Source organism: Saccopteryx bilineata, chromosome 6 (genome assembly GCF_036850765.1).
Source record: "Saccopteryx bilineata isolate mSacBil1 chromosome 6, mSacBil1_pri_phased_curated, whole genome shotgun sequence".
Classification (NCBI taxonomy): Eukaryota; Metazoa; Chordata; class Mammalia; order Chiroptera; family Emballonuridae; genus Saccopteryx; species Saccopteryx bilineata.
The window spans coordinates 10,575,071-10,595,218 of NC_089495.1; positions in this window are offsets into that span (position 1 = coordinate 10,575,071).

Sequence of the window (20,148 nt, forward strand, 5' to 3'; positions counted from 1 at the left end):
CACTGCAGGAGCAGTTTTCAGAACCGTTTTCGAGGGACAAGATGGAGACTGAAAAGAGAGGGGAGGGAGGGGCAGGGAGAGTGAATGGACCATCACTAAGCACCTGCCTCTGATTCCGTGGTAAATGCTGTCTTATTGACAATTACGTCTACCCCGTTAGAAAATGGGGTTGTACTGTCTCTTAGCATTAGTCTTCTTCCGTTAATTCTGGGACTCAGTTTACCTATTCCCAGATGTCCTTGGCTGCCACTTCCATGGGAAACTGACAAACTGGCATCTAAATGAGTTCATTAAAGCAAGCTCTAACTCAAGCGAACGGGACGCTCTCCTCCTGAGGATCAGATAACTTCACAGAGGTCCCCTGCGCACCACAAAGTAGTTTTAACCTTCAAAAGTACCAGCGTCCTTTGGTGTACTTAGGGCAGAGCCACATAGAATAACATCCTACCGGATTCAAACGGTCGCACACAAGAGCTCAATCACCTCTGAAGAGCTTTCATTTGACAAAAAGGGAAAAGGAAACAGGTCTTTGTTGGTTTCTCTTTTTTTTTTAAGAAACAAAAGGCTGTTCAAATCTCTCTTCCTTTTTCTTCTCCGTAATTACAGAATTCTACAACGTTTTCTGCTGTAGAAGACAGAGGTCACCAGCTCCTTTGTCATCCACAAAACACTAACCTTCTTAAAATCATGCAAATTTTCTTTTTATAAAAAAAAATTACCTGTGGCAATGTGAGGGAACAGAACTCACAGTCATTCCCATGGTTGTATTGGTTTGTAAAAGTTTGAAAAACATTTTTCATTTTCATTTCTACTTTACAAATATGAACCTGAATGGGTAGGTGGCTCACCAAACAGGTCAAATAAATCAATGGCTCGTTTCTGATTGGATTGCTTAAGGAAAAATTCCCATACCAGGCAAACATCATTAGCCAATACTCACACTGTTAGTCTTGAGAGAAAAGACGTAAAAGGAACAAAAATAAACTCAGCACTCCTTAGTTCATCTTTGGGAAGGATGCGTAGGTCTGCAACCCGCTGTATAGTATATGCCTGCTTTAAATGTAAGCAAAGAGGCTATTTTATTCATCAGTTCCTAGCAGGACTTATGCATTAAATTTACTTTTACAAAATCCAAAAGTTATTCTTACCCATATCTCTCAGTTTGACTGATTAATTATCTATGGTTCCTCAGCACATTCCATGATCACAGTAATGTTCGGGGAGATAGAATCATCAAAGAGCATCCCTCGGATAGGGTGGTACACGAGAAGGGCATAAATAATGAAACAGAACAGGGGCCATTAATTCGTTCTGTTTTGTGTTTAGCGCTTGGAGGTTGGTTCACTAGGTAGGGGGGATACAGAGTGGATGGGAAGTGGGGAGGAGCAGCTGTGTATCAGCATTTCTCACTGTTCTTTTCAGCCTGCTCCTTTCTTCGGACCACAGACCCAGAGGCCCTGGCGGGCCCGGAGGGCTGAGAGGTTCTCATTTTGGCTGGCCAAGCTTTGGGTATTCCTCAGTCACCTCACTCTCATTGGGACCTAAATAAGTATTTCTCCAGCATCAGATGATTAGAAGAAATCACTTGACTATGACTGAGATGGTTTACATTTTAACCCACTGTTTAATGCAGATTTTTAGGCAGCTGTTTTTGTTTTGTTTTTAATCCAAAGTTTGGCATGTTCTTGCTAATTAAGAATGCAGAAGAACAGAGGGCAAAAACCAAAGCTTGCAAAACACGTACGCCCCTGACTTTCGACGGGGTAGTAGAGCTGCTAGATTAGCTCACTTGGCACACCTCTTGCTGTCCACGGTTCTTTTTAAGCGCTCACTCATGTAACATTTATGCCAAGGAATTCTGACAACTTGATACTTTGGAATACATATATATATTCCCTAGTTACCTTTTCCCCTTGTTTTTATTTTTTTAATGACATGAATGTTTTTGTTGTATAAACATTTTAGACGGAAATTGTGGTTGACCAGCACCCTGAATACTGATGTCCTTTCCTCAAATGCAGCAGTCCAACACCGTGGCTTGGCAGGTCATTTTACCACCATCTAATGGGAGCAGCTGGGTTAGTGCCCTGGGGCAGAACTGAGCAGTGTGCTTGGGCCACCCCTCACATCTCCCTGGGGGTGAACAAGTGGTGGACTGCTCCAGCCTGCTAAGGAAATGTCAGCCCTACTCCTTGGGCTGATTTTTTTTTTCCTAGCTGAGGAGAAAGCAGCACAATAAATCTTACTCCAATAATATTCAATAGCAGCATTACTCTAACAAGTGCAAGGAGACAAGGAACAGAGATGAAATATTTTACTGTGCTTTTCCTTTGGCATAATCTTGAATGTAAATGATCAGTCCATTTCCCTGGTTGAATGAAATCATTCTGTCAACCATCTGAGAAAACCTAATCATTTTTTGCTTTATAATTTTAAAACAGTCTAAAGGCACAGGGAAGCAAGAAACCAAATTTGAAAAGCCCAGAAAATTGATGAGTTAGGAGTAAAGATGCCAAAGGGTAAAATGTGTAAGACCTATCAGCTATATATTTCTGACCTTGGCAAATCCATATTTGACAGGTAGAGCAGTGTGTTTTTGCGTTGTTTTTTTTTTTCCTTCAGGTGTAAATTCTCCTTCCCTAGATATGCCTGACTTGTAGCCAGAAGAGTTTGGAATATTTAACAATGTGATTAAAAAGTAAAGCTCAGCCACATGGGAATAGGTTTCACCCATTTGCCATTTATCTATCATCTGGGGCACCAAGAGAATGAGTGACACCTTGTTCGCTCGTGCCCTGTGTGACACCTCTTAACAGTGTGTTGAGATTCTTTATGTTGTAGTGGGGTTTGTCATTTGGGATTGGGACTTTATAAGTAAAGGATGAATTGAAAGGAAATGAACAAATATTGTAGAAAGAACCGTTTATAGTTTAACTACATTTCATCGTCCTGTTTTCTTTGGAGACTGTCTCTGTACACTTTGTCTCTGTGGGTCTCTCTCTCCAAGTCCTTCTCTCTCTGGCTCAGAGGCAGGGTGTCTGTCGGCCTCTATGGTAGTAGTAAAAAGGTATGGATCTAACTATGACGGTATGGTTCTGAAATAAGCACTGAAACTAAATCCATAGCCAAGTGCTGCCTCCTTCATGATCCCAGGACACCCCCTTCTTGGTTCTCCTGCTCGGTGATTGGCTGATCAGCACCATTATGTCTTCAGAAAGAGCTCAGCTACTAGGTCCCCAATTACCCAAGTTCCAACCGACAAAATGTTCTCCATTTCTGTGAGTATCTGTTATGTGTTTGTAAACTTTAAATGCAATTTCCCAAGTGAAAAATTTTAGAAGTGTCTGATCACACTGTTTTCCGATGGCTTTGTGTAAATGGGATTCCCAGTAAAGCATTTTATTTTTTCTGTCTGCAGACATACTAGGCTAAAAAGATAAAATAGTTTGTATCAGTTTTGTATTATTATAGAAGAATAACAGATTAAAAGTTTGGGAAATATAAATATTTATTATTTGTAAGAAAATAATAATGGCTATTAAAATAATAGTAAAATAAAAATAAAATAAAATTAATAAGTAAAATATTAATAATTATCACACCAATAAAAATTGCACTTTATATTACAGTAACTTGCTTAAAGTCATTTTAAAAATGTAATATATGCACATATACTTAGCATTTTAATTTATAGAGCAAGTTATAGATTACCTTCCTTATTATTAAATCTTATATAATAAATACTATTGAATTATACAGGGACAATAAAAAGTAGGTTTACAGTTGTGAGTACACAAAACATTTTATTCTTGTATTATTGTTTATTAGTTATTGTATTATTTACTTGCATTAAAACTCTAAATATAATTTTGGCCAGCCCTGAATTCTTCAAAAATACAGTTTTAATGGCTCAACACTATTTTATTTTTATTGTATGACTACAGTGTACTCAAAAAACAGTATTATTTTTATATATAGGAGATTAAAATAAATAACCTAGTGCATAAGTACTTATACACATCTCTGAATACTTTTTTTGGAAAAAATAAATTTCTTTCTTAAATGAAAACAATCTGTGAATTCTAATCTACAATTTTCACAAAATGGATAGACATTTAACATACACATTTTTTTTATATTGGACTTTAACTTTTGGGGTATGTAATATATCCAGCCTAATATGGTATTTATAAATAAAGCCATCTAATTTCTACAAAGTATTCAATATAATAAATGACTTCTGGATCAAGTATTGGTATACAATTATTATTTTTAACTCTACAAAAATAACGTTGTTGTCTGTATAAAAATAAATATTATAAGTTCTCCCTTTATGACTAAAAGGTAACCTCTAGCATAACGCTAGTCCTTTGGCAAACAAAATTCAAAAGATTTAGAAATAAGAGTTATGACCTTCTCATATAAATGTGGCTCACAAATCATAGGGACATTTAAATTACTGACTTTTCCTATGTTAAAACTCTGACTATTGGTAATACTAATTGAAGTTTTACCAGTGTCAGACTCTATTTGAAGTGCTTCCTATGCATTAAAGCATGTAATCCTCTTTAAAAATTTTTTTTATTTATTCATTTTAGAGAGGAGAGGGAGAGACAGAGAGAGAGAGAGAGAGGAGAGACAGAGAGAGAGGAGGGGGGAGGAGCTGGAAGCATCAACTCCCATATGTGCCTTGGCCAGGCAAGCCCAGGGTTTCGAACCGGCGACCTCAGCATTTCCAGGTCGACGCTTTATCCACTGCACCACCACAAGTCAGGCAAAGCATGTAATCCTTATCGCAATCCTGTGAGGTTAGTTAGAATTGAGTGGTAGATGAGTCCTCTTTTACAAAGGAAGAGACGTGAGGCTCAGGGAGGTAAAATAACTTTCCTGAAGATGCTCAGCAGGACATGGAGCAGGCGGAGTTCATCGTAAGAAGCGGCGTTCATCGTAAGAAGCCCCACTCTCCCACCTGCACTCAGCACTCCGCGGTAATGCCCCCCCCCCAGTGTAAGTGTGCGTCTGCCACATGGCAAGTGACCACGCATGGCAGGGGGTTTGCTTGCTCAGAAAGACGTGAGTCTGAAGCCTCTTATGTTTTATAACGTAACGAGGGGCTTAGAACCAAACACACACAATTGTGTATGTATCTATAAATGCTTATGTAGGTATAAATACACATGTGGGTACATATTTGTCTCTATCTGTAGTGTACATATATATTTTATCTTTATAGGTATTATACTTAATATGTGTAGAGAGCTTTTATTTACATTGTCCTGTCTATGAGGAGGGCACTGCAGACTGTACTGAACTCACCTTCTAGGTGAGAAATCAGCCCGGCAGCTGGGAATTAGAAGCCAGGTGTTCCAACTGTGAGTCCGGCTCCGCTGCTCGTGGGACAGTCACCAGTGGAGCCTCTTTCAACGTCCCTGGAGGCAGCAGGGGCAGAGCCCCGAGGGACAGCAAGGGCAGGAGACAGGCGCTGCCTTTATCTAGGCTTAGATGTAGAAAACAGAGGGGAAGGGCAGAACTGCTCTCTGAAGACCACAGTGATTACCCTGTTGTCAGAAAACAGAAGGCGGGACGCAAGAATTTTTTGCTTCCATTCTGAGGGGAAATACAATGGGTATTACAAATACTAAAATCATACATTCTTTGGAGAAACAAGAAATACAACTGATGCCTGACCTGTGATGGCGCAGTGGATAAAGCGTCGACCTGGAAATGCTGAAGTTGCCGGTTCGAAACCCTGGGCTTGCCTGGTCAAGGCACATATGGGAGTTGATGATTCCAGCTCCTCCCCCCTTCTCTCTCTCTGTCTCTCCTCTCTCTGTCTCTCCCTCTCCTCTCTAAAATAAATAAATTTAAATTATATATATATAAAAAGAAATACAACTGATAGCATACGATGAATACAATCACCTGTGGTTGGGGAGTGATTCTTATTAATTTGAGGGTAATATAAATTTATTTTTAATGACACCAGACAGAAAAGCAGGTGCTGTTCTCATGATTCACTTGGAAATGAAGGCACTGCTCCCTGACGAGACAACGTGAGGCCACAGGCACCAAATCCCCACTGAGTCCATTCCCTGGCCCACGGAACCTCCCTTGTGAGGGGCACACATTGGTGAGACAGGTGCTCGGGGCCAGAGTTCAGTGGGCACAGTGCTGTGAATATACATAGCAGGTGCTTAAAAAATGTCTCTGAATGAAGTAGAATTGGCCTGAACTCATTGATGAGGTTTTCCATGCACAGTTTTCTCTCCCTAAAATATAGCCACACTGCAGGGCCTTAGAAAAAGACCAGAGACTCTCAAAATTTGTCATGAAACAAAGACAGAATAATAATTACCAATAGGACATATACAGAAACATTTTGAGGCCATAAAGGCTTGCTGTCCCCATAATCCTCCCATGTCGATAAACTAAGATAACTGTGTACAACTACTTTTTAGCTTATGCTCCAAATGAAAACATACTTTTTTATTTTTTTTAAAAAGTAGCATTTTCTGTGTCAGAGTAAAAAGCACATTAAACTATTCTTTCTTTCTCAATGATCATAAAAACATGCATTCTGAAATCCAGGACAGCTAGATGCTTAAAAGCCCTACATATAGGGTAATAAATAAGATGAATGAATAATTGAAATTTTGCATGATGTGGCACCAATAGATTAATTTTTACAAGGGAGAGTATTTCTAGTAATGATCTGAGGAAGTGATCTCTCATTAGCGGCTGTCAGGGAGTAGAGGCGGCGGCCAGCCCTTACCGCGTAGACTACAGCGGCCGCGCAGAATGCTCACTGACTTCTCTTAAGACTACTCTGCAGGTAATGCATAGTCGCTCTAAGATCCCACCATCCATCTTGTTGCCAGAACGTAAGAAGACTTTCTTTTTTGTTTTTCATCACTGCCAAGCATGGAATTTGGGAATTCAAGCAACTGTTAATGAGTTTTAAGGGGACACAGTGCACAACATGAACAATATGAATGTATCTTTCATTTCAAATTCTATAAAATTGTAATTCTCAAAACAGACCTAACCATAAAAATAAAACTGATCTTTCATGGATGTTAACTCAATAACAAAGCTATTGCCAATTCAAACGTTATATTCTTCGAGGAGTAAATCTGTGTGGGTGTGCCTATGTGTTGTCACATGTGTGAGTGTGTTATGTGTTTCTAATCTCCGAACTGGTCTAAGAATTGATAGTTCCTCATAAAACCTAACAGACACTATCCCAGTTCTGCGTTTCACAAATTAGAAGGTAGTCTGCTACACTTTTTTTTTTTTTTATGTCAAGTCTAATTGTTTAGGTCTCATTCTAGTACCATTCCAGTGACTTCCAGAGTGTATCATGCCTATTTATCCATAATGAATGACTATTAGAGTCCATTTTTATTACATTCAAAATAACCGTCAATTTCTCCTTCAATTATATGTTTAAATTTCACGTGGTTATTTTCTGCCTTGCAGATTAGATAGTAATCCAAACCAGAGTGACTTCAATTTGAACCGATAGGATAAAAGTGACCTGAATTACAGAGAAAAAAAGTAGGAGGATAAATAGAGACTTACAGTGGCCGTCTGTGAAGAGACAGAGGGTGGATGTGGGAGGAACTTCCAAAGCCTGAGGGGCCAAAGAAAATCTCAGTCTTCCTCGTTCTCGGCTTAGCCTTGGCGCGAATGCCCATCAGCGGGACTTCACACACCTGTCCCTACGGTCTGTTCTGCTGGTTCTGCCGGCCCACACGCTTTCTCTCCACGCTCTGCCTCTCCCAGAGGGGAGCACATTAGAGGCCCCAGAGCATCCTGTTTTAAATCATGAGTTTACACGTAGGGTGTGAACTGTAACAAATTATTTATTGAGCACCTAGCATTCCCAGACACTGCCGAAGGCTCTGGGAATACCGCAAACAAGACAGCTGGGATTTTTACTTTATGGGGCTTTCAGTATAATGGGGGAGAAAGACATTAAACAAATAATTACAAACGTTAAGTGCTGTAGAGGAGAAACCCAGGCTACAGTGCGAATGTACAATGGCAGACCTCACCAGGTGTGTGGGATTGCATGTGTGCAGGACGGGGGGGGGAGGGCGGGAGGAAGAGTATCCGATGCTCTGTCACCTGGCAGAAACCGGAAGGATAAAGCAGAATTGTCCATACTGTGTGGCAGGTGTTCAGTTCTCAACTGCACAAGGTGACATTAACTTAGACCGTGATATAAACTATAAGTTGGCCCCTGGCACACATGGCCCGGCCGTCCACTGGTACACCCACCTCATGATGACTAGGAGTTGGCTAGCTGATTGAATAGAAGGGTGGTGGGGGGTGTATTACAGAACAGAAAGCATTATGTCCTCGTGGAAAGAGAGCAAAATGTATCATCAAAGAAGTAGAGAGTGACTGGAAAAGAGACCCAGTGTTTGAGTTTTGTATAACATGTTAGGGAGTTATCATTCTGTCCTGAAAGACGGGGAACACCATTTTTATAAAATGCATGGAAAATGTTACTCAGAATTAAGACCTAATTTCAGAAGGGCAAAACTGGATGTGGGGACTAGGATTTAGACTTTTCTAGCAGTTACGATGTGAACCGATTGTGGACAGGATTCCGACTGTGGTGAATTCCAGCCGTATTTAGGAAGCAGAATGCATAGCAGTTGAGTGTGGGAGGTAAGAAACAAGGACAAATCAAGAATGACATTGAGATTTCTGGCTTGAAGGAGAGTATACCTTATCCTGAAATAAGGCATGCTGCTGGTCAATTTTTAACATGCTGAATTCTAGATGCTGATGGGACGTGCAAATAGAAATATAAAACAGCAGATGACATGTGTTTCTTTCTGGAAGCAAGAAGAACGATCTTGGTGGCAAATATAAAATTTGGAATAGATTTCCCTATCTGAGTATATTGAAATTTACTTATATGAAGATTTTCTGATTGTAGCTTTATTAGCAAAAGTATAGGAAGTAGAAGTCAATACTATCAAAATACTTCTAAGCTTTATGAAGCCATGTAAATAGAGAGGAAATTTCTAATTTTTTTCTAGTAGCTTTTTTCTTTTTATAAAAATGTTTATGAAAGGCTATCCACTTTTTCAAGAGCTCTAATTTTTAAACCTATTTCTTATGCTATAACTTATTTAATTTATGGCACATGCTTTACCATTTTGTTGCACATTATGAGATCATTCTATATAGAAGTCTCTGCATCTGCATCTTTGATTATCTTCTTAAATTTACCTTTTGGTGTTATAAGCATTTGTTAGAGACTTTGATGTCAAATTTCCAAAATTCTCTCCATAACTGCTTTCCTTATTGAAACTGCCAACAATATTTCACAAATATGTGAAGAAGAAAAAAAACTCTTCAGCCCAGAGTTTTTGGGGAGAAGACTTGTCACCCATGTCTTGAGACTAGAGGGAACCTTCCCTGATAAAGAGTCCTTGGTCCCGGAGAACGCTGCGATCCCAGAGCAGATCTCCGAGGGGAAGAAGCGGCATCTGCCTGCTCAAAGTGGCTCTGGGTTCTGGAGGGATGGAGTCAAGGTGGCCTTGGACTCACTCAGTCTACCACGTTGGGTCAACAAGGAGGAGTATTTCAGCCAGAAGCCCTGCTCTGGATTAAAGAGTTTACATGTCCCTGACTTATTATTGTGTAACAGTACCCCGGCCTCCACTTCCCAACAGTATTGTGGACACAGGATTCTGATTTTGGAAGAAAAATTAATACCACAAATTATAATGCAAAACAGTTCACGCTCCCAAGCATGGATGCTCTCCCATGGGCATGCTGGGTAATCAGTCACCATCTGGAGAAAGAGAAGTGAGCAGAAGGTCTACATTCCACTTATGTTCTCTGTCCCGACATGTGTTCCCATACTTTCCTTTGGATCCTGAAAGGCCGTCTGGTTTTCTGGTCGAGAGGCTCTGGGGTAGAGAGCGCAGCCTCCAACACACATCCCCCGACCTCAAAAATCCCTCTGGGCTCTCCCTGCCTCGCTCTGGGCTCTCCCTCCCTCCCTCTGGGCTCTCCCTTTGGGCTCTCCCTCCCTCTGGGCCCTCCCTCTCTCCCTCTGGGTTCTCCCTCCCTCCCTCTGGGCTCTCCCTCCCTCCCTACACCCTCTTCCCTTCTCCAACCAGCCTCTCCGCAAGGCGCACAAGACCACCTCCAACTACCGCCAAATCCACGCTGCATTTCTGAAATATGGCCAAAATGCTCATTTGCATGTTTATTTATCCCTTTGCCTTTAGTCTTTTTTTTTCTTTAAGTCTCATTAATTTTCCAGGGATAAATGGCCCTTCTCTCAGTCTCGTTCATTCTCACTTTCCTTCTCATTCCAAACTCTGTCCTGTTGGGGCTACTGGCATCAGCTCCCATCTGGGTCCTCCATTATCACCGACAACGTGAGCCACCAGTGTTACCACTGATAGAGGTCAAAATCTGTGTTAATGTCTGAAGCCCACCCCACGCCCCTGGAGCACAGTTCAACAAGGCCACAGAGGATCCAGGGCAGACGCCAGGTCAATCTCATAGTCACACAAAGACGGGAACAAATTAAGTGGTTAAATATAACTTAAAAATGATGTTCTATGCATGCAACAGATGTTACATGCAGGAAGCTTGATGTTAGAAAGAAGATAGTCTCTGAATTAGTGTCAGTCGTAAACGAGGAGACTTAAATTTCTTCTCTGACGGGGTCAAACCAGCCCTTAGTTAAGTCCAATGACGGAGATAACATTTTCAATTAGGAGCTTAGTGGTCACGTGGTCTTCACCACAGATGGTCACCACTTTCCCCATGTCTTTTTTCCCCACACATCTCTGACCTGTCTCGGTGCCTCCACCTAGGCTGTTCCTGAATGTGCCACCCTCTTCTTTGCTTGAGAAGGCCCGCTGTGATCTCGGAGTCCAGACGTCAATGTCTTAGGGAAGTTCTCCAAGATGCCCAGAGCAGAAAAGATTCCCTGAGGTCCACCCCAGAACCCTCCGGGTCTGCCTTCATCCTGTTCACCACACAGATCACTTCAGACCAGAAACTCTGTGTATAAATATTATACGTTTCCTCCAGTGACCGCCTTGCTCTCTTGAATTCCCTCTCTGGTCTCTGACTGATATTTTAGGCAGGTCCCACAACTGTTCAGACATTTTAGATACTAAAATTCAGACCAGGGCTCCCAGACGCTGCCAGTCTCGGATCTGACTTCTAATTTCTCCTATGGGCTCCAGCTGGTCCTGGAGGAGGGTGGAGAGCTGGGTGAGTCTTCCTCTATGTCGCAGGCTCAGTTTCAACACCCCCCACGCTGCCATCCCTGCTTCTCTGGCTTGCCCTAAGTGGCTGCCCCTTTCTGACATGCCATGTGTGATGTGACACGACTTCCAATGCCAGCTTCCTCGTGGGACAGATATCTGGATTCCTTAAGGGCTCATGGACAGACTCCTGAATACACAGCCCCAGGATGGTCACTTTCTGGCTCCAACTCTTCTCTCAGCTTACCTGTCATAAGAGACAGTGTTTACCTACAGCCTCTTGCTTCTGAGGCTTCCTGACCCACCAGTTGACCTTCTTGGGAGCCGGGGTCGGTGGTATTCAATGTTGCCTAAGCTCTGCTGTGTCCACATGGCCATGCTGCACCACCAAATATTGGGCACGCAGCCTGCTCCCGCCACCACCCTGCAGTTCTCTCATCCTCTGTCCAGATGGGTCTGAAGGCCATTCTCTCTCTGTAAGACACTGGCAATAGCCTTGGGCCTCCAACAGCCTCTCCTGGCCTGTCCTCGTTCTGTTTCCTACGTCTGCCTCCGTGCTCAGCCCAGCTTTCTTAAACTCTGCTCTAGTATCGCCTGAGCAGAGGTCTTGCCAGATCACCACACTCAGTGTGAATCCTTCACCCTCTCACATTGCTTTGCTTTCCTTCTTAGCAGTTATCAGCACTGTGAATACGTATAGGTGTCTCTTTTCCAACTCTATAAACCACACGCACACTAACAAACATACAGACTTTTGAAATAAGTTTTGTGCGTGAGTCCGGAGCTTGGCTTTGTCCATCTCAGTATTTTCAGTGGTTAGGACCTTACTGGGCAGGTCCATGAGAGGTCTTCAATGAACATTTGGTTTCAATAAGGAATAAGTAACATCAACGAGTTAGTAATTAATCGGCATCTATTGCCTAAATAGATATCTAAGCCAGAAGATGAATGGCTGTCGCACTTTCCTGTACAAGTTACACTTACATCCACCAGACTTGGGAGAAAAGATTTACTAACCACTCACGCTCCTTCGCTGGGGAGGGAAGGAAAAGCCTCTCACTTGAGCATTGCATCCCCTCCTCCCTTCTCTCCTCTCTCTCTTCTTCCACACACTGGGATGGGTGGGTGAGACAGGTTTCTCAGGCTCTGATTAAGCCCTGGGGGAAGAGGAAATCTGATTCTGATGGTGGGCTCTTCCTGGAGCTATTTTTAAAATGAGGGCCATCTGCTCTGTAATTCTCAGCTTTGAATATTGGCCATATTTCCAGAATAAAAGAAACATTACCATTCAACATCTTATCACCGACTTGTAACGACTTGCAGTATGTCCCCTTCTAACTAGACTGTATGTAATGTCAGCTAAAGTAACACATCTGACTTGCTTGCTACTGAATCCCATGTGTCTAACACAGTTCCTGGTATATGCTAGGTGCTCAGTAAGTTCAATCTACTGAGCCTAGCTACTGAACATCAGTATTTTTCAAGTTGCGCTCATTTGTTGCCTCTTTTTTTTTTTTTAATTCTACAGTCACTGCTACCTTTTGGGTGGGCTCTTCATTTTCCATTTCCACATGAGCAGTAATTGGAATGCCCAGCCTTTACGAAGGACAGAAATGATACATATTTCCTGAGCAAGCTTTTCCCTCCTTCCTCATAAGTGACAAATTCTGTCCACGCTCTCTGGGGTGATAGTACTGCAGTGCTTCCCAAAGAAGAGCATTCTAAAATGTTGTTACTATAAATTTACATACTCAAAAAATACATACATGAGAGTCAGAAATATTGTCACATCAAAAAATAAGTCTCAGCATTTTGCCCTGTAGCACCCTCAATTGCCATTTGGATGATAGGCAGTTCTAATAAAAAGTTGCTAAATTAGAACTAAAATTTCATCATCCCAATGAGGAAGTGGTCAGTTTCTTTATTTCTGCCATGTCATTAATTCTTTAGACACTCTGACCACTGAATAATTTGATTCTTCTAGGATACTCTATAGCATTAGCAGTTAATACATCTTTGAAATAGCTTTCATTATTCTTTCCTCCTAGCAGGTTCTAGTGCATGGAATTATTCAATAAAGGATACCTTTACAGAGTAGGCACATGGGTTTTTTTTTTTTATCTCCCCCATTGGATTAAGAAAGGGCAGTGCTTCATGAGAGCATCGAATTAATTTGCAATGAGAAATATGGAATGAGGAAATAGGAAGAGACCCTGGTGAACTCTGCTCTGTGTTACAGATTGCCTCATAAAAGCTTAATCAGAGCTTCATCAACTACGAACTCCAGGTAGGTCAACTGGTACTGCAAGCGACTCCCCTTGAACAAGTCAAGAGAACTGTTGCTAAAGTAATAAAAGTTTCTGTGTTTGTATTTGTCTTTCTAAAGTGAGTTCAGAGTCCTTTATAAGCCTTTCTCTCCTCCACAGAAAGGTAGAGAAAGATGACCTTTTCCAAAATACTAAGGCACAGAGAGGCTGGGCTTTGATTAAGAAAGGGAGTCCACGCAACGTTGGAAATCACTTTCAAGTCCCTGACTCCCGGTTCAATGGTCAAGTCAGAAATTTATATTGCCATTCTGAGTACAGTTTATCCTGGGGATTCAGCCAAGTATTTCCTAGGACGAGCTTTGACACGAGACACTCTGCTTCTCCATGTGCATTATAATTTACAAGTGTCAAATAAGCTGGAAGAGAAGAAATTGCCAAACGGCCAGGTCCTTGTAAAAACGTGAACAAGTCAGTAAATCTCACTAATTCAAGCCCATTGAAGAAAGGGCCAGGTCTTTTACTTCAAAGTACACCGAGGGAAGAGGGGATAAGAGATGGCTGAGGGTCACTGAGCATATTTTATATTCTAAGCCCCATGGTAGCAGCTTTGCCTACAATATTTAATAACATGTAACCTCGGCTTGATTTAGATGTTATTACCTGCAGGTTAAAATTTAGGAAACAAAACAAAAAAAAGAGAGAGAGAGAAGCTAAGTGAGTGTGCAAAGGCCACACAGCTAATAAAAGATGGTGCTTAGAAAACTCTGCCTTCTAGCACCTCATACCCCACCCTTTCTACTTACACAACACGAAGACCAAATTAATGTGGCCAAGATAAAACCCTATCTTTGGTCACATTAATTTATCAACAGTAGCACCTTTGCCGTTAGATTTTTGTACATAAATGCTTAATGTAAAACTACATAAAATATGGCTTGCTTTAAGAATGTGAAATATACTCTTTATATATTTCAGGAGTGAAAAGGGGATGCTTTGGCATTGCTCTACCTGGTGACTTCTTTGTTTCAGCCCAGGTTGTGTCCTGATAGAAAGAACAAAGATTGTGGGACATAGTATTTTCCATTTTATAATGACTGTACCTTTAAAGAATGGGCAAGGACACAGAAGAGAAAGAGCATAGAAAGGAAAGAAATAGCATTCAAGATAACGTTTGGAACGATAAAATGCTCTTTACGTCTGTTGTCCAGCATGTAGGTTTTAATCACTGGATTACATCGGTCTACTTTCACATGACTGGTGCTGGGCTCATGGCCAGCATGGGTCAGATAAGCTTACACATCCTTCATTCTTTCATCCACTCACTGGTGTGTTTAATCAAACACCCATCGAATCAATTCTCTACAAAGATGAATGAGATAAAGGTTGGCGTTCACTGGGAACGGTTGGGGCGGGGAAGTAGAGATGGCAGTAGACAGGGTGAAAGGTGTAGGGTGAGTGTGTGACGGGGGACTGTGGAGCACCTGCCCGGAGCACCTGTCAGACTTGGGTTCCCCAATGGCCTTGGGAAGAAGAGACTTCTCAGCTGAGTCAGACAACTGAATCTTGCACATCTAAGTAAGTGTGTGTTGACACCAAAGTGTGATAGAAGACAGAACGGTACTGCATGAGCTATGGCTGTTACAGGGCTCAGTGTTCACGGAGGCAGAAGAAACCTTTGAGTATTTTCCATTTGTCTCCCTCAGTCCGAATGTTTACTCCCTTGCTTCTCTATAAGGAGAGGATTTGGAGAAGCTTTTCCTCTTACCCATTTGCCTTCCTTGCAATCTGACCCCAAATAATTGTCCTGGTTCTCAATAAATCCTGAATGAAAAAATTAACAGGTATAATCTAATTGGCTTAGCTATTTAATTATTAAGATGATACAAAGCCAACTGCCTTCTTTTATATCCGATTATTGGGGGGAAATGTGAGTTATAACTGAACTGTTTTATGTTTGACCTTATTTAGGGAATCTAAATATCTTATAATGTCCCATAAATAGACTAAAATGCAACACTTATCCTTTCCTTTGTACTTTCTATACCCAACTAGTGACCGTGGTTGGCTGTGTTATATGTAGGTGACTTTGTCACCACTAATTCCTCAGCAATGTGTTTTTTACAGTATTTTTAACGTGTTTTTATTTTCACTGTTGGAAGAACCAACCACCTGGGGGAAGTGAAAAGGTAGGGAAAGTATCAATGGATACTTATTATTATATAATTTTAATAAAGTTGAAATTACCCAAAGATTCTTTAACTCTAAATTACTAAAAGTTATATATAACATTTAAAATTAAAGTTTCTTGATATGGTTATTTTTTTAATTTGCTAATAATTAAAGTCAAATGCTTGATGATAGATACTATTAATCTTAAAATAAATTTAAAAAGAAATATTTGGTTTAAAATTAAGAATTAACCAAAGCAAAAATATAAGATTTTTCTCTCTTTTAAAAAATGATTATTTCCACTCAGTATAACTTAATATGTTTATTCCATTAAAAATCAATGGTAGTGACATTAAACCTTTTATTCCCTTTATTCATTTGAGGTATGAAAATAAAAAGACATGTATCAGACCTGAGAAGAAGAAAAATAATTATTGTTTGGATGATAGAGATGGACAAGAAAAGGAAACATTTACTTTAATTTTATGTCACTAATTTTCTTTACACAATCTTAAATTAGTATATTAAAAGTGAAAATCAGGTTAGTTGCTGTATTGCAGATGATAAAGCTCTAGTTTTCATAGCTGACCTAAACTATGTTGATAAAATTTAAGTGATAGTTGAGAGTAGATTTTTTTATATTTTACAAATACAGCTTTCTGAGAATATTATAAATTATTTATCAAATTTCCTGTTTGAAATACCAAGCACCCAGATCTTGGTTTCTAATACCACTTTCTTAATGAAAATAGCTAGGGCTCCTTGCAGAAATGGCTGTAACTCAAGGACTGGGACAGGGAATTCGCAAGATGAGCCTGGAGCAACTTGTAGTTTCCGAAAATAAAGAGACTCTAAAAGCAAAGCTAAACCCTATAGTGGGGATATATCAAAGGCCTGTAGAAGCCAACTGAAACGTCCCCGGTGGCCAGAGCTGGAACAACTTAAGCAACAAAATAAAGCAGTAAAATAGAGTAGTATTGAATTATAACCCAAACTATAATATAAATATCCATGAGTCATACTGATACAAGTGAATGACTGAATACATAAATACACAAGAGGGGACATTCTATAGAGAAACATTCTAAATCATTTATGCAGATACTCCCCTCTTAAGGAATATACTCCTCAGGTGTGGGCTGTGCGTAAGACTTGTTCCAATGAGAAAGTGACACTTAACAGTGGAGATATCTAACAAACCTACCCTGAGCTGGGCCCATCCAGGTCGGCATCAACAGTGGTAAGTCACATACCCGTGACATGATATGAGAAATGCACATCCCCTCTGTAGTCTTCCTTTCCAAAACTCATGATGCCAGGCTGGTCACGAGAAAACCAACAGATACATCCCACTGAGGAAAACTGACGTGGGGGCATTTAAGAACCCTCTGTCCTATCTTTGTGATAATTCTGTACATTTAAAACTGTTCTAACAACACATTTATTTTAAAATATCTATTTGATAATGATTCTACAAGAGATATTCATTTACCACAAATAGATTTAAAATTTAAAATCTGGAACAGTTGAGCAGCTGCTCAAAAGCCACCAGTTAAATACAAGGAGGAAAAGAAGCCTGGTCTGAGGTTTATGTTTATTGCTCATTGATTTAGCCCACGAGGAGTCATTGGGTTCTCTGCTTTAGTGTACTGTTTGGCAACTCCAAGCCCTCTGTTAAGAATATTTCACAGTAATATTCAACCCTAGTGCATTCTTCCACAAAGAACTTGCTACAGCTCATGAGAGAAAAAAGAAAACATCAGATATCAACGATGACCCTCCCACACCTGGCCTACTCTTCTTTTTCGTAGCTACTCTCTCTTACGGTCCCCCAATGATTGCAATGATGAGCATAGAGATATATTATTACAACACAGTTACCCCAAAGCCGTCAGAACCTAAGCTTCTTCCTCCATACAACGTAATTGCTTTAAAGGATTACGTTGACTGCAGGTAATTTTACTATAAGAATGAATTTTAGTCTTCTAGTTTTAGGGAAAAAACTAGATCTCCTAACTACTCCTTATTTGCCTCAATTTCAGATTGACTATTTGCCTGGATTCACAAATTAGAAGTTTAATACTTAGTGTCAAGAGGCGGGCCCTGCTGCAGAGGTGCCAGCCCTATGCATTTGTTCAACACCATTTGTTGAGTATCAACACACAGCGGGCGTCCCTAGAGGAGCAGAGCAAGGAACAAGACTTGGAAGCCCTGCCTTCCAATGTTGGTGTGCTAAGACAAGTAATAATAATTGCAAAGCCCCGACTGCTCAGATGATGGTGGACGGCATGAGGAAACGCAATGGAAAGGAACTTGAGTGGAGGCCGGAAGGATGGGAATGAGACATCCCAACAAAGAACTGGGTGAGAGCATCCCAGGCAGAGGGAAAAGAAGTGCAGAAACCCGGAGGGGGGGGGGGACTCCGTTAATCTGGAGAGCAGCAAGTCAGGGAGAGAACTGTCTGCTGTACACTCGTGAGGTAGCCTCTCAGCCCCATGCAGAAGGTCTCTCCTGGGTGGGCAGTCGGCCTCCAGCCTGAGGGCAGGGGGAAGTGCTGGAGGTGTGGAGGAGTGGACCTGACCTATGGTTGGGGAAGAACTCTGAAGACTGAGTGGTGTGGGAAGTTAGGGTAGTGGTGAAGAAGCACAGTGGAGTACTACTCAGCCATGAAAAAGGAGGGAATCCTACCCTTTGGGACAGCATGGACGCACCTGGAGAGCATTGTGCTAAGCAGAACGGCCAGTCAGAGGAAGACAAATACCATGAGATTTCACTTCCATGTAAAATCTAATGAACAAAGTAAGCACACAAAATTGAAACAGACTCGCAGACACAGAGAACAGACTGACAGCTGTTCTCACAGGGGAGGGGGTGTTGGGACTGGGTGAAAAAGGTGTAGGGACTGAGACAAAAAACAAAAACAAAAAAACCCTCATAGACACAGACAATGGTGTGGGGGTGACCAGAGGGGAAAGGGGGCAGGGGGAAAAACGGTGACGGAAGGAGACCTGACTTGGGGTGGTGACCACAGTACAATAGACGGATGATATGCTACAGAGTGCTACACCTGTAACCTCTATACTTTTTTTTTTTTTTTTTGTATTTTTCTGAAGCTGGAAACGGGGAGAGACAGTCAGACAGACTCCCGCATGCGCCTGACTGGGATCCACCCGGCACGCCCACCAGGGGCGACGCTCTGCCCACCAGGGGCGACGCTCTGCCCACCAGGGGGCGATGCTCTGCCCCTCTGGGGCGTCGCTCAGCCGCGACCAGAGCCACTCTAGTGCCTGGGGCAGAGGCCAAGGAGCCATCCCCAGCGCCCGGGCCATTTTTGCTCCAATGGAGCCTTGGCTGCAGGAGGGGAAGAGAGAGACAGAGAGGAAGGAGGGGGGTGGGTGGAGAAGCAAATGGGCGCTTCTCCTATGTGCCCTGGCCGGGAATTGAACCCAGGTCCCCTACACGCCAGGCCGATGCTGTACCGCTGAGCCAACCGGCCAGGGCCTACCTCTATACTTTTATTAACCACTCTTACCCCAATAAAGTCAATAGAAAATAAGCTATTGCAGTTGCTCTGAAAGGATATAGGGCAATTTAGATTAGGAAAGTCAAAGTGGGGATGGAGAGAGATGGATCCATTTGAACGAACAGGATTGCGGAGGGGTTAGATATGGTAAATGACAATAACTCCCAGGTTATAATTTCATCAGGAGAAAATGAACTGGTTTTTTTTGCCTAGATTTAGGTGACTAAATCCAATACGAGCAGGAGAGCTAACATCTCCAGGCCTTCCTCTCTTGCTAAAAGACATTCTTTTCTCATAGCAAATGTCTCTGCACGTTAGAGTTGGGGTGAAACTACACTTGTGTTATCTTACATAATTCATGAGGTTAAAATATCAACAGCCTTCCGTCGTTGAAGGAAGATGCCACCGTCCCCCTCAGCTGCCTGTCTGTCACACTGGATCACTGTCCAGCCTCTGTCTTTCTCCATCTCGACCAACTCACCTCCACTCACTCCATTTGAGTGGTTGTGAACGCAAACTTCGGGCAATTATCTACTGTCAGACTTGAACACAGCAACTGTGATACATGACATACCTGGCAAGCTAGAAGCCCAAATATTTTTTCTAGATTTTGTCTCGTAAATGTATGTCTGTTGTCTCTTTTCTTTCAAACCTCTCTCCACATGTTTTTTCCAGAATTTTTTTTAGTATCAACTGAAAATCTGGCTGTCTTCTTGCTTGAGATTGGGCATGTTGAAATATCGGCCTTGCAGAGCTTTCTGGATAAGTCTGGGGCTCAGGCAGACACAGAGAAGTGGGAGGGACAAATGGAGGAGGAGGAGAAGGGCAAGAAGATACAGAAATAGGACGTGGAAGAGCAAAAAGGCCTGAAGTGATGGACTGAGGACTTGTCTGAGCAGCTTTTCATTCACGGAACTTTCAAAGGATTTGATTT